This window comes from Schistocerca serialis, chromosome 9, assembly GCF_023864345.2.
Source record: "Schistocerca serialis cubense isolate TAMUIC-IGC-003099 chromosome 9, iqSchSeri2.2, whole genome shotgun sequence".
Taxonomy (NCBI): domain Eukaryota; kingdom Metazoa; phylum Arthropoda; class Insecta; order Orthoptera; family Acrididae; genus Schistocerca; species Schistocerca serialis.
Genome location: NC_064646.1, coordinates 44,880,664 through 44,899,613, shown reverse-complemented (window position 1 = coordinate 44,899,613; position 18,950 = coordinate 44,880,664). Strand labels below are relative to the sequence as shown.

The 18,950-nt window shown below is 46.1% G+C and overlaps 1 protein-coding gene across 1 annotated transcript in view; it reads right to left on the bottom strand.

The window, feature by feature from the left end:
• Window positions 1–18,950, bottom strand: part of LOC126419194 (2-methoxy-6-polyprenyl-1,4-benzoquinol methylase, mitochondrial) — a 179,367-nt gene that overhangs the window by 46,043 nt on the left and 114,374 nt on the right. The window lies entirely within an intron of this gene.

Sequence of the window (18,950 nt, the reverse complement as noted above, 5' to 3'; positions counted from 1 at the left end):
GGGGCTGTCCGCTCTGTCGCCCGCTCACAGACAGACTGCTGGCAGCAGACTCCGGAGGCCGTGGCGCTGCGCTGACGGGGCGGGGCGGCAGGGCGCGTCTGAGCAGAAGCGCAGGCGGGTACCTGGCCCCCGCTGTCCGCAGCTCGTGGTCGTGCCGTAGCGTTCTCGCTTCCCACGCCCGGGTTCGATTCCCGGAGGGGTCAGGGATTTTCTCTGCCTCGTGGTGGCTGGGTGTTGTGTGATGTCCTTAGGTTAGTTAGGTTTAAGTAGTTCTAAGTTCTAGGGGACTGATGACCTCAGATGTTAAGTCCCATAGTGCTCAGAGCCATTTGAACCATTTTTTTTGGCCCCCGCTGCGGGTGTCTCACGACCGTACCGGCTGCGTCGGTGAGTAGCACGGTTTCAAAGTCAGGGACCGGCTCTGTTGTTCTGACCCCCACTGGGGTTCCCCTCGAGTGCTACCCTACAACAGTCTGTAGGCTTCCAATTCCAGGCCAGCCTTCTTGCTCACCTTGTGGGATTCTGCACCAGTATTTCAGGTCGACCACCTCGAATTCCAGCTTGACAATGCGACATCTCGGATTTTTTTTTTTTTTAATTTCCCGCTTATTTATAGTTAGAACACCAGCCATACTTCACTAGTAATGTCATACAAGTGTCAGAAAATCCCTGCTAGCTTTTCTTTAATTTCTCATTTTATACTTAGCACAATTGGCCTTGATCACACACGGTGGAAGGGGGAGGGCAATCCGACCACTCGTCGATGACATCATCAGTGACAAACGAGGTGTGACTGGAAAGTTGTAAGAATGGATCCGCTACTGCTTACTGGTTTGCAGAGGGTGGGGAGTGAGTCATTGCCTTGTCCTTGAACGCCCTCTTACAGGAAACTACGATTCCTTTATTGAGTTAGTTGTGGCAACTGGTTGAGTGCGGGTCTGTTAGGGCTTGTTGCCAGATTCTGTCTGTGCGAAAATGGACGTAAAAACGGAGCAACGAGTTTGTGTGAAATTTTGTTTTAAAACTGGGAAATCAGCTTCTGAGACTTACACATTATTAAAAACAGCTTTTTGAGATAATTGTATGAGCCAGCCAAATGTTTTTGCCTGGTTCAACAGATTTAAAAATGGCCGCGAATCATTTGAGGATGAAACACGGTACGGCCGTCCTTCCACCTCAGAAACGAATAAAAATGTTGTGAAAGTTCGCGACTTACTGCGCTCTGATCGTAGGCGTACAATTAGGGAGATGGCTGATGAACTTAAATTAAGTTCCTATGCAGTTCAGTCAATTTTAAGTGAAGATGTGAACATGCGTCGAGTGTCCGCAAAATTCATTCCAAAAGTGTTGTAAAGTGAACAGAGACAATACCGACTCTAAGTGTGCCAAGAACTGATTAATCGGATTAAAAATGACCCAGATTTGTTAAATAGGGTAATTACACGTTACGAATCATCGGTATATGGATATGATCCTGAAACCAAAGAGCAGTCTTCGCAGTGGAAGACTCCCGGTTCATCACCAGCGAAAAAAAAAACTTGGCAAGGTCGGTCGAAGTTGAAGACAATTGGTGATTCTTTCTAGATTCTACCCGTATCGTGCATCATGAATTTACCCCAGGAGAACAGACAATTAACCAGGTATACTACAAATGTGTCCTTGAGAGTTTGCGCGAAAAGGTGCGGAAGAAAAGGCCTGCGTAGTGTAAAGACAGGAGTTGGGTGCTACATCATGGCAATGCTCCGACTCATCGTGCCTTCTCCATCGTTGAATTTTTGACCAAATTCAAAATTCCTTTGCTTCCACAACCGCCATATTCCCCTCATTTCGCCCCTGCGAACTTCTGCCTGTTTCCTAAACTGAAATTTTCACAGAAAGGGAAGCGATTTCACTCGATTAAAGACATCCAGGCAAATACGGAGAGCGTCCTTAAAACACTTCAGAAAAAAATTCCAGGAATGTTTCCAAAAGTGAAAACACCGTTGGAGTCGGCGTGTTGAGTCAGAAGGGGACTATTTTGAAGGAGATGCACCACAGTAGCATGTAAGTACCACCATTGCACAATTACAAGCCCATTCTTAAAACTTTCCAATCACACCTCGTACTCTGTCCCACAACACACACACTGACCCCCTTCTCACGAGAACGGAGTGATTTGAATCGAGTTCCGACATACGGAGCGTTCGCGACATTTGATGCTGTCTTACTTTCAGCTGTTCTGACGTCAGGCCGATGTCGATTGTTCAATGAGAGCCTTGCACAGGTTTCTCCACGTCCCGCAAAGTAGCTCTTTTGGCAAGAAATGTTTCTCCTGTGAGAAGACAAAAAACTTGGTCATAATCAGCAGTGTCCTATGTTCTCACCGACATACAGTATTTTAATTTGCAGGCGATTAATGAACGCACCCTCCGTAGTAGACGCACGTGACGTCACGCAGTGGGTGCGAGGAGCACTCAACACGCAAGGAGTGCGGCCTATTCTGTATTCGGCGGCCGCCAGGACAACGTGTCCGTGTAGTCCACTCGCCAGCGCGTTCCAATAAACGTATTCAGCACGAGTGGAACTTCGCTTAACCTGCCACGACAGATATCCAGCAGTCCGAAGGTACTTACGAAGTATGTCTCAGTATTTCCAGAAACTTGAAATCTTACAAAGATACGACTGAAAATCTGTGTAGCTCTTTCCACACACTACTTCCGTAAGTATTATCGCAGCATCTGCAAAATCTCTGAGCTTATCACTAATATTGTCTGCGAGGTCGTTGATATACAGTACAAAGAGAAATGGTTTCAACACGCTTCCTGAGCCGTGCGTCAAGTTACTTTGGATCTGCCAACCATTCTCCATCCGAGATCACATCCGGTGTCCTCCCCACCAACAAATCCTCAATGCAGTTCGCATTCGGGAGAATAACGGTTCAAATCCGCGTCCGCACATCCACGTTCAGGTCTTCCGTGAGTTTTCCTGAGTCGGTCTAGACGACGCCGGGAAGAAAGAGCACGGCCAGTTTCGTCCCCCGTCCTTCGAACAATGCGAGCTTGCGCTCCGTTTCTGGCCACCTCTATGTCGGAGGGATGGTAAACCCATATCTTCCTTCCTTCCGTTCTCAATGTAGGCAGAAATTTCGTTTGGTAATTTGTAGAAGCAGATATTGGGCAAGATCATTTTGGGTTCTGGAGAGATGTAGGAACACGTGAGACAATACTGACGTAACAACTTATCCTATAAAGCAGGTTAGAGGAAGTAAAACCTACATTTATGCCGTTCCTGGATACAGACAAACCTCTTGGTAATGTTCACTGACCTACACTCTTTGAAATTATGAAGGTAACAGATACAAAATACGGCGAGCGGAAGCTTTTTTTTTTTCATTTGTACGGAAATAAGACTGCAGACGCCAGTTATATGAGTCGAACGACACTAAAGGCAAGCAGTAGCTGGGAAGGGAGAGAGAGATGGTTGTACCTCATCGTCAAAAGTAAAACAGGAATAATGGAACGTAGGTCAATTAAAAGAGGCGATGCCGCCCGAATTGGTTTAGGAAACGAGACACTAAATATAATAGATGTGTTGTGGTATTTAGGAAGCAAAATCACTGACGTGTCTAAAGTAGACAGGATACAAAATGAAGAACAAAACATTTGTTAAGAAGATAACTTGCTAAACCCCGACATAAGCTCAGTGTCGGCGACTCTTCTGTGAAAATATTTATCCTTAAGGTACCCCAGTGCAGATATGAAACGTGGGCAATAAACAGTTCAGACAGAAAGAGATGAGAAGTCCTTGAAATTCAGTCCTGCAGTAAAATTCGAAAATTAGGTGGAACGTCAGGTAAGTAATGAGATGTTGTTGTTGTTGTTGTTGTGGTAGTGGTGGTGGTCTTCAGAGACTGGTTTGATGCAGCTCTCCATGCTACTCTATCCTGTGCAAGCTTCTTCAACTCCAAGTATCCACTGTAACCTACATCCTTCTGAATCTGCTTTGTGTATTCATCTCTTGGTCTCCCTCTACGATTTTTACCATCCACGCTGCCCTCCAATGCTAAATTTGTGATCCCTTGGTGCCTCAGAACACGTTCTATCAACCGATCCCTTCTTCTAGTCAAGTTGTGCCACAAATTTCTCTTCTCCCCAATTCTATTCAATACCTCCTCATTAGTTATGTGATCTAACCCTCAAATCTTCAGCATTTTTCTGTAGCACTACATTTCGAAAGCTTCTATTCTCTTCTTGTCTAAATCATTTATCATCGACGTTTAACTACCATACATGGCTACACTCCATACAAATACTTTCAGAAACGATTTCCTGACACTAAAATCTACACTCGATGTTAGCAAATTTCTCTTCTTCAGAAGTGCTTTTCCTGCCATAGCCGGTCTGCATTTTACATCCTCTGCACTTCAACCATAATCAGTTATTTTGCTCCCAAATAGCAAAACTCATCTACTACTTTAGGTGTCTCGTTTCCTAATCTAATACCCTCAGCATCACCCGATTTAATTCGACTAAATTCCATTATCCTCGTTTTGCTTTTGTTGATGTTCATCTCATATCCTCCTTTCAAAACATTGTCCATTCCATTTAACTGCTCTTCCAGGTCCTTTGCTGTCTCTGACAGAATTACAATGTCATCGGTGAACCTCAAAGCTTTTATTTCTTCTCCATGGATTTTAATACCTACTCCGAATTTTTCTTTTGTTTCCTTTACTGCTTGCTCGATATACAGATTGAATAACATCGGGGAGAGGCTACAACCCTGTCTCACTCCCTTCCCAACCACTGCTTCCCTTTCATATCCCTCGACTCGTATAACTGCCATCTGGTTTCTGTACAAATTGTAAATAGCCTTTCGCTCCCTGTATTTTACCCCTGCCACCTTCAGAATTTGAAAGAGAGTATTCCAGTCAACACTGTCAAAAGCTTCCTCTAAGTCTACCAATGCTAGAAAAGTAGGTTTGCCTTTCCTCAATCTATCTTCTAAGATACGTCATATTGCCTGACGTGTTCCAACATTTCTATGGAAATCAAACTGATCTTCCCTGAGGTCGGCTTCTACAAGTTTTTGCATTCGTCTCTATAGAATTCGTGTTAGTATTTTGCAGCCGTGACTTACTAAACTGATAGTTCGGTAATTTTCACATCTGTCAACACCTGCTTTCTTTGGGACTGGAATTATTATATTCTTCTTGAAGTCTGAGGGTACTTCGCCTGTCTCGTACATCTTCCTCACCAGATGGAGTAGTTTTGTCATGGCTGGCTCTCCCAATGCTATCAGTAACTCTAACGGAATGTTGTCTACTCCCGGATCCTTGTTTCGACTTAGGTCTTTCAGTGCTCTGTGAAACTCTTCAAAGGTCTCTCAGTGCTCTGTGAAACTCTTCATGCAATATCATATCTTCCATTTCATCTTCATCTACATCCTCTCCCATTTCTATAATGCTGCCCTCAAGTACATCGCCAATGTATAAACGATCTATATATTCCTTCCAGCTTGTGTGTGTGTGTGTGTGTGTGTGTGTGTGTGTGTGTGTGTGTGTGTGTGTGTGTGTGTGTGTGTGTGTTGCCATTCGGGGTAGGAAAGGTCCTAAAGTTAAAAATATCAACTCGAAAAAAAAAAAGCGTTAGGTAATTAATGCTTTATTTGTTACCAGTAAGATGTGTGCAGGAGTGATAGACTATGAGCTGTACTGTGCCGCAAGGAGGCCTAAAACAAAATGGCGTTGCTCGTTAATTTAATGGGGAATTTTGTGTTTCTTTTTTTTTTTTTTCGGGGGAGCAACACTGTTGGGGCGCTGGAAGTGCAGGCGAGGAGAGAGCGTCATACGACGGAGTGGGTGAGTGGCGCCGGCGTCGAGCGAGTGTGTGTGACGAGCGGCAGACCGGCCTCGTCTGAAGAAGCGTGTCTCTTGATTTCAGTGAGGCATTTGACACCGTCCCGCATTGCCCTTTAATGAAAAAAATACGAGCTTACGGAGTATCGGAGCAGACCTGCAACTGGATTCGAGACTTCCTTGCGGACATAACTGAACACGTCGCTCTTAACGGAACTAAATCGACAGAGGTAAAGGTAATTTCCGGAGTACCACAAGGAAGTGTGATAGGACCGTTGCTGTTTACAAATATATAAATGTTCTAGTAGAAAGCGTCGGATGCTCTTTAAGGCTTTTCGCACACGATGCCGCTGTCTATACCAAAGTAGCAACGCCAGAAGATAGTAAGAATTTGCAGAACGACCTGCAGAAAATTGATGAATGATACAGACTCTGGCAGCTGACCCTGAACGTAAATAAATGTAGCATATCGCGCATACACAGAAAAAGAAAGCCACTACTGTACAGCTACACTATTGATGACAAACAGCTGGACATAGCGTCCGCCGTAAAATATCTAGGCGTAATATCCAGAGCGACCTTAAATGGAATGACTATATAAAACAGACGGCGGGAAAAGCAGGCACAAGGCTCAGATTCATAGGAAGAATATTAAGGAAATGTAACTCATCCCCGAAAGAAGTGGCTTATAAGGCGTTTGTTCGACCGATTCTTGAGTATTGTTCATCTATCTGGGATTCCTGTCAGCTAGAACTGATATAGGAGGTAGAGAAGATGGAACGAAGAGCGACGCGTTTCGTCACGGGATCGTTTAGCTGGCGAGAGAGCGTTACGGAGAAGCTAAACAAACTCCACTGGCAGACGTTACAGGAGAAGCGTTGTGCGTCACGAAGAGATTTACTATTGAAATTCCGGGACAGCATTTTTCAGGAGGAGTTCGACAATATATTACTTCGTCCGACATAGACCTCGCGTATTGACCACGAGGAGAAAATTCGAGAAATTAGAGCCAATAGAGAGGCTTACCGACAATGATTGTGCCCACGCAGTGTTCGCGAGTGGAACAGGGGTGGAGAGATCAGATAGTGGTACCGAAAGTACCCTCCGCCACACACACCATAAGGTAACTTGCGGAGTATGATGTACTCGTAGAAGCCGTGGCTGCTGGCAGACCGGTGCGCGTCGCATTGCACAGCGAGGGCGGGCCGCGACTGCCGGAGCACTCAGACTACTGACTTGCCACGCGGGTCCAGTCCTGGGCACTCGCCTCTCTCTCTCTCTCTCTGTGGTGTGTGTGTGTGGTGTGTGTGTGTGTGTCCGTGTCTGGCCACTCGACGGGCGTGGGCGACGGCAGCCCGCCTTTCACTCTGCGCACGGCACAGCCACCGGCGTCGCTTCTTTCAGTTGTCGGATCTCGACCCCCCTCCCCCCACCCTCCCCCGTATTCTATCCTTTTGTGACAGTATCGCACCAAAACACCACTGCGTGCAACGCGTCTGCAGCATTGCGACGTGATTTTTTCGAGGTGCAAGATTCTGTGAAGAGCGAAAATGCAGACTCGTAGTGTCGCAGTGAGGATGAATATGTAGAGAAGGACGACCACAGTAACCGAGGTCGGTGGCCGCAGCAGGTGTCCCGAGGTGGCGGTCGAAAGCGGACGACTGGCGCCGCGAGCAGGCGGGCAGGTACAGTTGGGGGCGGAGGGAGGGCGAGAGGGAGGGGGCAGACGCCCGCCGCGTCGTGACGCGGGCTGCGGCGGCCGCCGGGGGTGGGTGGCGGGCCGCCGGTCCCGTCGCGGCGCCCTAGGCCTACTCCGTCTCGTGACGCCCGCCCGCCCGGCCGCTCCCATCCCTGCCTCAGCCGCCGTACAAGAGCGACAGTGTCACGCTGCGGTGTGAGCTGCAGCTGGGAGCCCGCCCTGTCCACAGCGCCGAGCCGCGCGGCCGCGGCCGCGGCTGCGCCCTCGTCACCCTCGACTCTCGCTACGGGCGGCTCCAGCCAAGGCGGACCGGGCGTCGGGGCGCCGCCTCCCGTCCAGGGCGGAATGGTGGACCGAGGCTTGCTGCAGCTACCGCCGACCCTCACACTGTCTCGTATCTGCTCGCCACCGACAGAGCTGTGCCTGTTCCTAGTCCTAAATGAAGTTGCGCACAGCCGTCTTGCCACAAAGCACTCGCCGAATAAAATGCTGCCCGTCCGCGAGTCGCCCCATTTCGGATGAATAGTCGAGCTCTGGGCGGCCACCGCCGTGACGTCACTCGCCCCGCGCCACGCCTCCCGCACACGCTGCCCCCGCGCCCGTGTCTACTGGCAGAAGAGCGTGCAGACCTTTTCAGAAGAATTAGAATCGAGCTTAGTTGAGCATTTGGTAGACCTAGATAATACAATGATGCCAATGAGTAAAAAGGAATTTTTAAGATTTGTATTTGAAACGTCTGAGTACCTTAAAATTCCGCACCAATTTAATAAAAAAAACAGACAGCAGGTGATGAATTTTACTATCAATTTATAGGCCGCCGTCCTGAGCTCTGCGAAAACCACAGTCAACGAGTCTCCAAAGGGCTGTCGGCTTCAACAAAGAACAAGTTGAGTTGTTTATAACACGTATGAGGCAATGTTAAGAAAATACGAGTTCGATCCCTCAAAAATCTTCAACTGTGATGAAACTGGTGTGTGAGTGGTTCATGAAAATTCCACAATGGTTTAGTCACAAAAAGGCAAAAAGCGAGTTAGCAAAATCACGTCAGGAGAAAGAAGAAGAAATGTGACTGTGTTGTTAACAATCAACGCTACAGGTGCTGTTTTTCTACCCCCTTTATTTCAAAAATGGTTCAAATGGCTCTGAGCACTATGGGACTTAACATCTGAGGTCATCAGTCCCCTAGAACTTAGAACTACTTAGACCTAACTAACCTAAGGACCATCACACAGATCCATGCCCGAGGCAGGATTCGAACCTACGACTGTAGCGGTCGCGCGATTCCAGATTGAAGCGCCTAGAACCGCTCGGCCACTACGGCCGGCCCCCTTTATTTGTATTTGGGAGAAAGAATATGGCTGATGAGCTAGAAAAAGTATGCACCAGAGGGGAGTATCTTCGCTTGTGAACAAAGTGTGTGGATCACTGCAAATTCATTTTTGCTTTGGCTAAAGATGTTTGTTGCTCGTGTGACGCCAACAAAGGAAAGTCCTGCTCTTATAATTTTAGATGGGTACAGCTCACACAAAGAACTCAAGTAATCAAGTAAACAACAATGTGCGTATGATACACACTCCTCCTCACACTACACACAAACTTCAGCCACTTGACCGTGCAGTAATGAGACCCTTCAAAGCGGCTTACAATGAAGCCTGTGATAGATTGATGAACAAATATCGTCCTCTTAAAATAACTCAAAGGAACATTGCTGGTTTGGTTGGAACTGCTTTCAAGGCTATTTGCAGGATGGACCTCGCAACTTCTGGGTTTTCCTACACTGGGCTCCACCCATTAAAGAAAGGCACCTTTACAGATTCAGGCTTCCTGGCTGCAACTGATTGCTCTGAGGAAAGGTCGACAATTACTTCAACACCGACGGTTTTTGGTGCCGCGGGGCTAAATGCTTCTTCAGAAGAAGCAGGGGCCGCAACTGCAACTCCCCCTGCGTCAGCGATTGAACCAGTGCCGTCGTGGTCAACAGACGCCACCTTGCCCTGCTTTGCGTCAAGAAGTCTTTCCACGGCAGATTCTGCTCCCGCTTCTCCTCCGACCACTTCTGGGTACTTGAGTGAACGTGGAAGCTGCATTTCCTCCTTATTCCAAACAGTAACAGACAGAATTTCTCCAGTGTCAGAGAGAGCGAGAAATGAAATTGTCAGTAGAAAGAGAAGAAGTGAAAAAAGCTAATTATTAACTGACAGCCCCTATAAAGATATGCTGGAGAAGAAATTAAAGGAATCTGGGGAGAAGCTTGCAAAAGCAGCCTTACGAAAAGAAAAGAAGATACAAAACCAGGCTCAGAACAGTGATCAGAAAAAGAAATAAATTAAAATTAAAATAAATGGAAAAGTCACTTTCTGACTAATATTCCACAGAGCGGATGTTCTAAAATTGACACTACTTAAGAAGATGGCACTACAGTGTATATTATTTGCAGGGAATCAATAAATGAAGATTGGGGTCACTGCCCATCATGCAAGGGGTGGGCTCATGTGGCTTGTGCAGACCAAAACAATCTCCTTTGCTATAAGTGTGTCAAATGCCATGCATAAACATTACACTGTTATCTTTTTAACATTCCGTTTGTTTAGAGCGACGTATAAATCAATCAAAAGTGTTACTTGTGTTAATGAGACTGTAAAGTGCCCGATATTGAACAATGGTTTTTCACCATAGTTATTTGTGAACGTTTTTTATTTGTTTATTTGATGTCCTAGAGTATTTTTGTGATCAGTAAACACTTTAACTTTGCGACTGTTATACTTCCATTTTCTATACGTGTTCAAAAAAGTTTTTGCGTAACTACAACCTGAGGTGCCCGGTACCGTGCACGTCTCCCCTACCTTCACAATTTTTCGTGCGTGCTATTACAATCCCGTATTTGATCATTATTTACGTCATTTCACGCGAAAATAAGCCACTGTTAACACTCGAGGTGTTCATTTGAGATCTCAGTTTATTATAAACTACATCATTGCTGGAGAAAATTACATTTCAGCACTGTACGAGAAAATAAGCAGGCACGTTATTTGCTACGTTTCGTAGTGACCAGTAAGTCTGGACAGTTTGAGAGAGGGAGAACAGTAAGACTATTTAGGCCGGCCCAGGAATTTGTAATATTTCTGGCTTAGTCAGCCATCATATTAGCCTCCAAGAAGCTGTTCCCAGAGCAGTGGGAATGCAAGAAGTATATAGATGACGAAATGTGGTGTGAGGTACCTGTGACAGATGTTAGACTCGGTACCATTCCCGTGAGAAAGACCGCCTGCACAATGCTACTGCTCTGTGATTGGCTGCTGTGTTCGGAGCAAGGGCGCCAAAACGTTAAAGTATAGTTATTATTATTAGTTAAATTACTCATTGGAATGACTTCACTTTTTTATATAAATATCTCTCAACAGCTGACTATCAGTCACTCATTTTAGAATTATTAAAAACAATTTAAATCAAAAACGAAAGACTGACGAAATTGCAGACGAAGCACTTCGGAAGCGTTCGGGTCACACCTTTTCTGGTATGGCGCGCCAAGTGTTTCGGGCTGTTCGTCACTCTGGATTATGCAGTCGAGAAGAACAGACGTGTTGTCTGTGGCAGGATGTGTTGGCCAGTATTCAGTATTAAAAGATTCACTCCGGTAGTCATGAGGCACAGACACGTGCCGCAAATAGTGTAAAGATACATTTTCGTAAACATTGTGTTTGACCAAGTACTTTGCTGTATCAGAAGGTGTTGTATAAAGATCATGTAGTCTTCTCGTGTGGCTTTATTAAAATACGCGAGTGGCATCCCAAAGAAGTGATACATTATTTCAGAACAGAACCTCGCTATAAGTCAGTTTCAGCCTCAAGATACAGAACCTACGACCTGCGTGCTGTTTTCTGCGCTGGGGACATCAACTTGAAGACGGCAGGTTAGTGAACTATAACAGAACCTTCGTATTCCACACAGCGCAGTGGAAACAACTGGACGCCTCACGTGTACTGCACGCGCAGAACAAATGTGCTCAGTGACACGTCATCTGCAGTAATGCGGAGGAGGTAAAGTAGGACGACCGTTTTTAACGCCAATCAATCAATTCATTCTTCCTTTCTTGCCGTAAGTGGTATAAAGAGAACGAGAAACGACTGTGAAATCTTGCGGAAAAGGACTGTGAAATACAGAAACTACAGTAGGGTCACAACAAAAGTCCGGTAATTTTTATTTCATTTTGGCCTTCCATCAAGTACAAGAAAACAATAAGTTACAGAGTCAGCAAGTATATTCACAAAAAGTATCTCGTTTCCTCACTCAAACCTGCAAGTCTAAACACACATCCCGTTTTCAGTTGAAAAGAAAAGTTCTTAGGATGAATCTAATTCTTAATTTCGTTCGTGATAGTCGATGTTGGACTAGTTCAGCCGAAAGCTCACTCGGCCCAGTATCACACGTCCAGACCTCGCCTGACTGACTGCGGCCTTCGCGCTGAACTGAGACGACCAGCTCCGAGAACGGCCTTGCTGTTGATCTCGGCACAGTAATGTCAGTAGTATAGTACACGCGCCGGCGGCCAGGATGCATGGGGCGTAAGTAAATATGTAGTACTGCTTTCTGCAAGAAACATCGAAACTTATGACGCATTCTCTGTAACACATCAGACAGAACTGGTGGGTCATATTATTAACTCCGAGACACAGAAGACAACTAAATATGAGGGTCACTCCAAAAGAAATGCACACTATCTTTTTAAAATCCATCTTTTACTCTACATGTCTTAAAGTTTTACAGTGTGTAGATACATCCCTTAGGAACAATATTTTCATTTCTCCACATAATTTCCATCCCTATCAACTGCCTTACGCCACCTTGGAAGCAGCGCCTGTATACCCGCACGGTAAAATTCTGGACCAACCTGTTGGAGCCACTGTTTGGCAGCGTGCACAAGGGAGTCATCATCTTCAAACCTTGTTCCACGAAGAGTGTCTTTCAGTTTCCCAAAGAGATGATAGTCACATGGAGGCAGTTCAGGACAGTAAGGCGGGTGTTTCAGTGTTGTCCATCCCAGTTTTGTGATCGCTTCCATGGTTTTTTGACTGACATGTCGCCGTGCACTGTCGTGCAACAGCAAAACATTCTGCTTTTGCCGATGTGGTCGAACACGACTCAGTCGAGCTTGTAGTTTCTTCAGTGTCGTCACATGTGCATCAGAATTTATGGTGGTTCCACTTGGCATGATGTCCTTCGGAATCGAAAAATACCGTAGCCATAACTTTTCCAGCAGAAGGTGTGTTTTTTAAATTTTTTTCTTGGGTAAATTTGCACGATGGCACTCCATTGATTGCCTCTCCGTCTCTGGTGAAAAATGATGGCGCCATGTTTCATCACCTGTCACAATTCTTCCAAGAAATTCATCTCCACCATTCTCGCACAGTTCCAAAAGTTTACTGCCTACTGTTTTCCTTGTTTCTTTGTGAGCCACTGTCAACATCCTGGGAACCCACCTGGGACAAACCTTTCTTAACGCCAACACTTTCAGTATTCTGCAAACACTTCCTTCCCGTATCCCAAAGTAGCGTGACAATTCGTTCACTGTGATGCGTCTGTTAGCAGTCACCAATTCGTTAACTCTCTGCACATTGTCTGGAGTTTGTGCAGTACGAGGCCTGCCGCTGCGAGGACAATCCTCAATATTGCCGTGCCCGCTTTCATCACGTAACCTGCTTGCCCACCGACTAACTGTACTGCGATCGACAGCAGCATCTCCGTACACCTTTTTCAGCCTCTTGTGGATGTTTCCCACTGTCTCATTTTCACAGCACAGGAATTCTATGACAGCACATTGCTTCTGACGAACGTCAAGTGTAGCAGCCATCTTGAAGACATGCTGTGACGGCGCCACTCATGGGAACAGGTTGTACTAAGTTTGAAAACAAGCGGGAAGGATGTATCTACACACTGTAAAGCTTTCACACATGCAGAATGAAAACTGTATTTCTACAAAAATAGTGTGCATTTCTTTTGGAGTGACCCTCGTATCTGCCCGTGCAGCTGTAGCCTAGGCTACCACTTTGAAGCATCGACACAAATCATTCACGGCTGCATCAAGTGTTCTGTCACACGATTTTCTAAACTTATAATTGACCAGGAAAACATCTCCAAAATTGCACAGCACAATCTTTGACAGCTCCGCTACCAAAGGAATAAACCCTGTTTCAGCGGTTCTTTTGTTTTCCTTCAGACAGGATCGGCACGGCCCTTTTATGAAGCCACCGTACAAAGGAAGGTCGGACCTTCGGCAGAAACGCCCTCCCCACGGCGTACACTCTAGCAGCAGCAGCAGCACTTAAGGCACCTGGTCACACGTTGTGAGAAACAGGCGCACACACAGGACAGCCTCGTACATTACGCACGTCTGTTCGACGACGGAACTGTGCGTCACTCCGATACTGAGGAGCACTGTGGGAGAGATCACATTCGGGTGATTTCATTCCTCGCAGTCTGGTTGCTGGTTCAATATTTGGTTTGCAGTGCGTCTTGAAGCAATAACACTGCAACTGGCATCCGTTATGTCTGATTTAGTACACACGCAAAAATTCGATACAACTCGCTAATTCCAGAACAATGAATGTGCAATTACACTCCCTCTCACACTGCTATCCGAAAAAGGGAGAACTCCGGCAGAGCGAAACGTAGTAGGTAAGAGTAGACCCGAACAAGTTTTGTACGGAAAAAATTTCGCATCGACAATAGTATAGCTTAAAGAGGTTAATATTTGGGCCGACAGACTCAATATACTTCGTCAAGGTCAAAATTATATCGTCCACCACAGGCTATTAAAAATACTGGAGCAAGATGAACTTTGAGTTCTATGTTCATTTTGAGGTACAATTTAATTCCGGCACGCGGCCATCTTCGAATGCAGGAGTTCAATGGTGACGCGCGTGTAATCGTATTTAAAACCGATTCGTGTTTTGCGGGGACACGAATTCGTTCCCACACAGACCCCAAATTTCTTTGTAATACAAATACGAAAATAGTCAGAGGGAGTGCGGACGCATATTGCACTGTGTACCATGCAAATGAAATTTAGTTACGACTTGTCACGGACGTTACTGGAAACCGAGCAGGCACATCATTTTTCAACGGAATCACTCCCGAATTGGCGTCGAGTGATGCACAATAAACTTAACTCACTACTGCTCCCGAAAAGAGATAGAACTGTGTTAAGCACGCACCCCCTCGCTTTCTGTCGATGAAGAAAAGACGGCCAGGAAATAGGAATTGGAAGAAATGTTTTATAAAGCCATCAACCTAAAGAATTTGAAATGTGGAAAGATCAATGCAAAACTCTTATTCTTTTGTCAATTTCGGAACTGGAGGTCTCATTGTGGACCTGACATTCCCTTTCTTTCAGAGACGTACTCAGAAAAGAAGAGGTCTAGGCAGACAAAACTTTCGAGTAGAGATTAGATTAGATTAGTACTTGTTCCATAGATAATGAATACGACACTTCGTAGTTTTGTGGAACGTGTCAGGTTGATAAAAGGTGTCTATACAAGATATTACATTAGACAAAATATTACATGACACAATTTTTTTTTTTTTTTTTTTTTTTTTTGTGGAGGTTCGGAAATTACCCACTTACTATATCCAAAAATTCATCTAATGAGTAGAAGTAGTTGCCGTTAAGAAATTCTTTTAATTTCCTTTTAAACGCTATATGGCTATCTGTCAGACTTTGGATGCTATTAGGTAAATGAGCAAAGACTTTTGTGGCAGCATAATTTACCCCCTTCTGAGCTAAAGTTAGATTTAGATTTAACCTTGAGTAGTGAAGATCATCCTTTCTCCTAGTGTTGTAGCCATGTGCACTGCTATTACTTTTCAATTCGTTCGGATTGTTAATAACAAATTTCATAAGTGAATATATATATTGTGAGGCTAAAGTGAAGATTTCTAGCTCTTTAAATAAGTATCTACAGGATGATCTTGGATGAGCTGAGTGCTGTCGATCAGCTGTTACGAGGTAGGGCAGAGTTTAAACTGCAACAGGACTACGCACAATTCTACCGTAAGTTGACCACAGTATCCTGTCTCCAGACGGCCCATCGGCTCACCGACGGTGGGCTTCGGTGCGTTTGTTAGCGGGGCGTAATGAGGCGCTAAGGCGCTACAGGCGTGCGTCGCTTTTCTTTTGGTCCGGGAGAGCCGCCACGGCGGTGGCGGTGCCGGTTGTTCCAGCCGGTGGTGGGAGTGTGTAGGCCAGGGCCAGGGGCAGACCTGGCGCTCGCGGTGATCCCGTCCACGTCGCGTTCACCGCCGCCGTACCGGAGGGCGGCGGGGGCGGCCGCCCCCAGGTCTGCAGCGGACTAAATATAAAGCCAGCCGGCCTCGCACACGGCCGCGGCCGCTATCACTAATCGATAGCTCGACGGGTCGCTGTCACGGCAGCGGCATGGCTGGGCAGGGGGGAGGGGAGGGGGCGAGCCCGCCCCCACTGCGCCAGGCGGCGCGGCGCGGCGCGACGCGAATCAATATCGGCGTACTTCGGGCGCACTCGGAAACACTCGGTGTGTCACACAGTAACGGTCTGCCGCCTGGTACTCGGAGCAGCAGCAACAACACAGGAAGCAGGGGGGGGGGGGGGTGAAGAGGTCGCGGCAGACCCGATTCCAGTCACCCATTTTCCAATTCCACCCTTTCCTCCCCCCTCGCCCCTACTACCACGCTACAGCCACCCCTCCTCTCTTTGGTTTTCTTTCGGAATAAAGGAAAGCTGTAAGCACTTCTACCGCAGAAAACAAAAAATCCATCAGCATGCATGTCTGTTCACATGTACCACAACGGAAAGCGAAATCCACTCTTTTCAAATCGTTAATGTCTGGGTGAAAAAATGCAAAATACGGAAACAAATAGGTTTGTTGCATTTCGAGACGAGGCGAATGAACAGACCGGGTTGCAAGCCCGTCCGAGCCGCAGCACTTCATACGTAGACCTACTTACACAGACAGGCTGAAAGCCTTTAATTGACTACGTCACGAGTCCCTGCCACAAATAGTGGGCTACATGCTGTTTTAACTAGGTCAGACCGGACTACAGTAAACACGATACTATGTGGATGGCTGCTCCGAGCATACCTTGAATACTGACGCTACTCTGGAAACATTATGGCGTACAACTGTTACAACTTCTAATTCGGCTTTTTTATGTATTTTTGGGGAATAATTAGCCAATAGATATAAAAACTGCTTCCAAATGCTTATTATTCAGACGCTGATTTGTTTTGCTGGTTCGTACGTCGTGCTTAGTTTTTCTGAGGAACTTTTTATTCCAGAGAAGTGATTCGTATTTAAAATTTCTTACAAGGGACCCTCCCCATCGCACCCCCCTCAGATTTAGTTATAATTCGGCACAGTGGATAGGCCTTGAAAATCTCTACACAGATCAGTCGACAAAACAGGAAGAAGTTGTGTGGAACTATGAAAAAATAAGCAAAATATACAAACTGAGTAGTCCATGGGCAATATATGCAACATCAAGGCATATCAGGGCTCAGGAGCGCCGTGGTCCCGTGGTTAGCGTGAGCAGCTGCGGAGTGAAAGTTCATTGGTTTAAGTCTACCCTTGAGCGAAAAGTTTACTTACTTTGTTTTTGCAAGTTATGATCTGTCCGTTCGTTCATTGACGTCTCTATTCACTGTAATAAGTTTAGGGCCTGTGTTTTGCGACGGCACCGCAAAACCGTGCGATTAGTAGACGAAAGGACGTGCCTCTCCAATGGGAACCGAAAACATTTGATCCAGGAAAACACGTCTGATATATTCTATACAACACTGGCGACGGCATGTGCGTCACATGACAGGAATATGTTGTCGACCCACCTAACTTGCACACTTGGCGAATGGCTAAAAAGATTCTTCTACCTTGCGCGATTTAGGTTTTCTTGTGGATGTGATAATCACTCCCAAAAATGTGATGAAAACATAAGAATGTGTCACATAAACTGCAACAAATGAATGCAACCGTTTCACAGTCGCACAGTTTTCTCAGTGCTCTGTCAAAACATATGTTTTTAACGTTTTCAAATTTTTCCCTGTGTAGACCGTCAAATCCTGCATATGTCCAAGCAAATCTGAACACGTCCTGGAATTTTCGAGAGCGAAATTGATTATGTGTGAGTGCCTGAACTCTGATAATTGTCTGAAAATAAAAATTAAAACTTGTTACTGGAGGGTAGACTTGAACCAAGGACCTCTAGCTCCGTAGCTGCTCACGCTAACCACGGGACCACGGTGCTGCTGAGCTTACACTGGCCTTGATGTTGCATATGTTGCCCACGGACTACTCAGTTTGTATATTTTGCTTATTTTTTCATAGTTCCACACAACTTCTTCCTGTTTTCTCGATTGATCTGTGTTCAGTTTTTCAAGGTCTATCCACTGTGCCAACTTATAACTAAATCTGAGGGGGGTGCGATGGGGAGGTTGCCCTGTTAGTACCGTGTGTTCTTAAAAGTCCGAAACCGAAATGAACTTCTGCTGGAACAAAGAGCAGTACTGACTTAAAGTTTGAAGTTTGTTCATTGCAGAAGTGTGTAAAATATTAACTACTGCAATACATAATGATTTGAAAGTTTTTTCTATGATTTGAAGGCTTCAATGTTTAAAAATCACTTCCACGGTTCCGTGCCTCAACCTGCACAAACGGAAATCTTACAGGACGCATTCCTTGCTCTACTCCATATTGTCGAATATAGCTCGTCTGTGATGCACACGGGTACTCCGCAAGTCACGTTACGGTGCGTGGCGGAGTGTACTTCTGGTACCGCAATGTGATCCCCCGCCCCTTCCCCTGACTCCTCCCGCCTGCGAAGGACTGTCGGTAAGGCTTCTCTAATCGTCGCGCCGTGATCATTTGGAGAGACGTACGTGGGAAAAAGAAATGGTAGTGTGTCGGCCGACTCTGTTCGGAACGTGAGCAGAGCGATGTTTTATAAGCCACTTGTTTCACTGCAGTCACTCAAGATTCTCAGTCTGGCATCTACTTTTCTTGTACGGTCATCCCGCCTTAGGCGTCACTGGACGGCTATCCTGACGGCAGTGTAGTTGTTTGCAGTGACTTGTCGCCCAGTGCATCTGCTATTTCCGGGCGAGAAGTTACAGGGTCCGCTGCGAGCGCCGGCTCCAACGACAGGCCCGAACGATTCACGTTCTGTTCGACGAAACGAGCGGCTCTGCGCAACTGTTGCCGCAGTTCCACGCGCGCCTGACGGTCCGTAACTGTCGTAAGTGCGTACGCAGCTGCGGCTGGAGTATGGACGCTGTACAAAAAAACTGCCACTGACTGATAAAATCCTGAATGTGATTTTCACTCTGCAGCGGAGTGTGCGCTAATACGAAACTTCCTGGCAGATTAAAACTGTGTGCCGGACCGAGACTCGAAC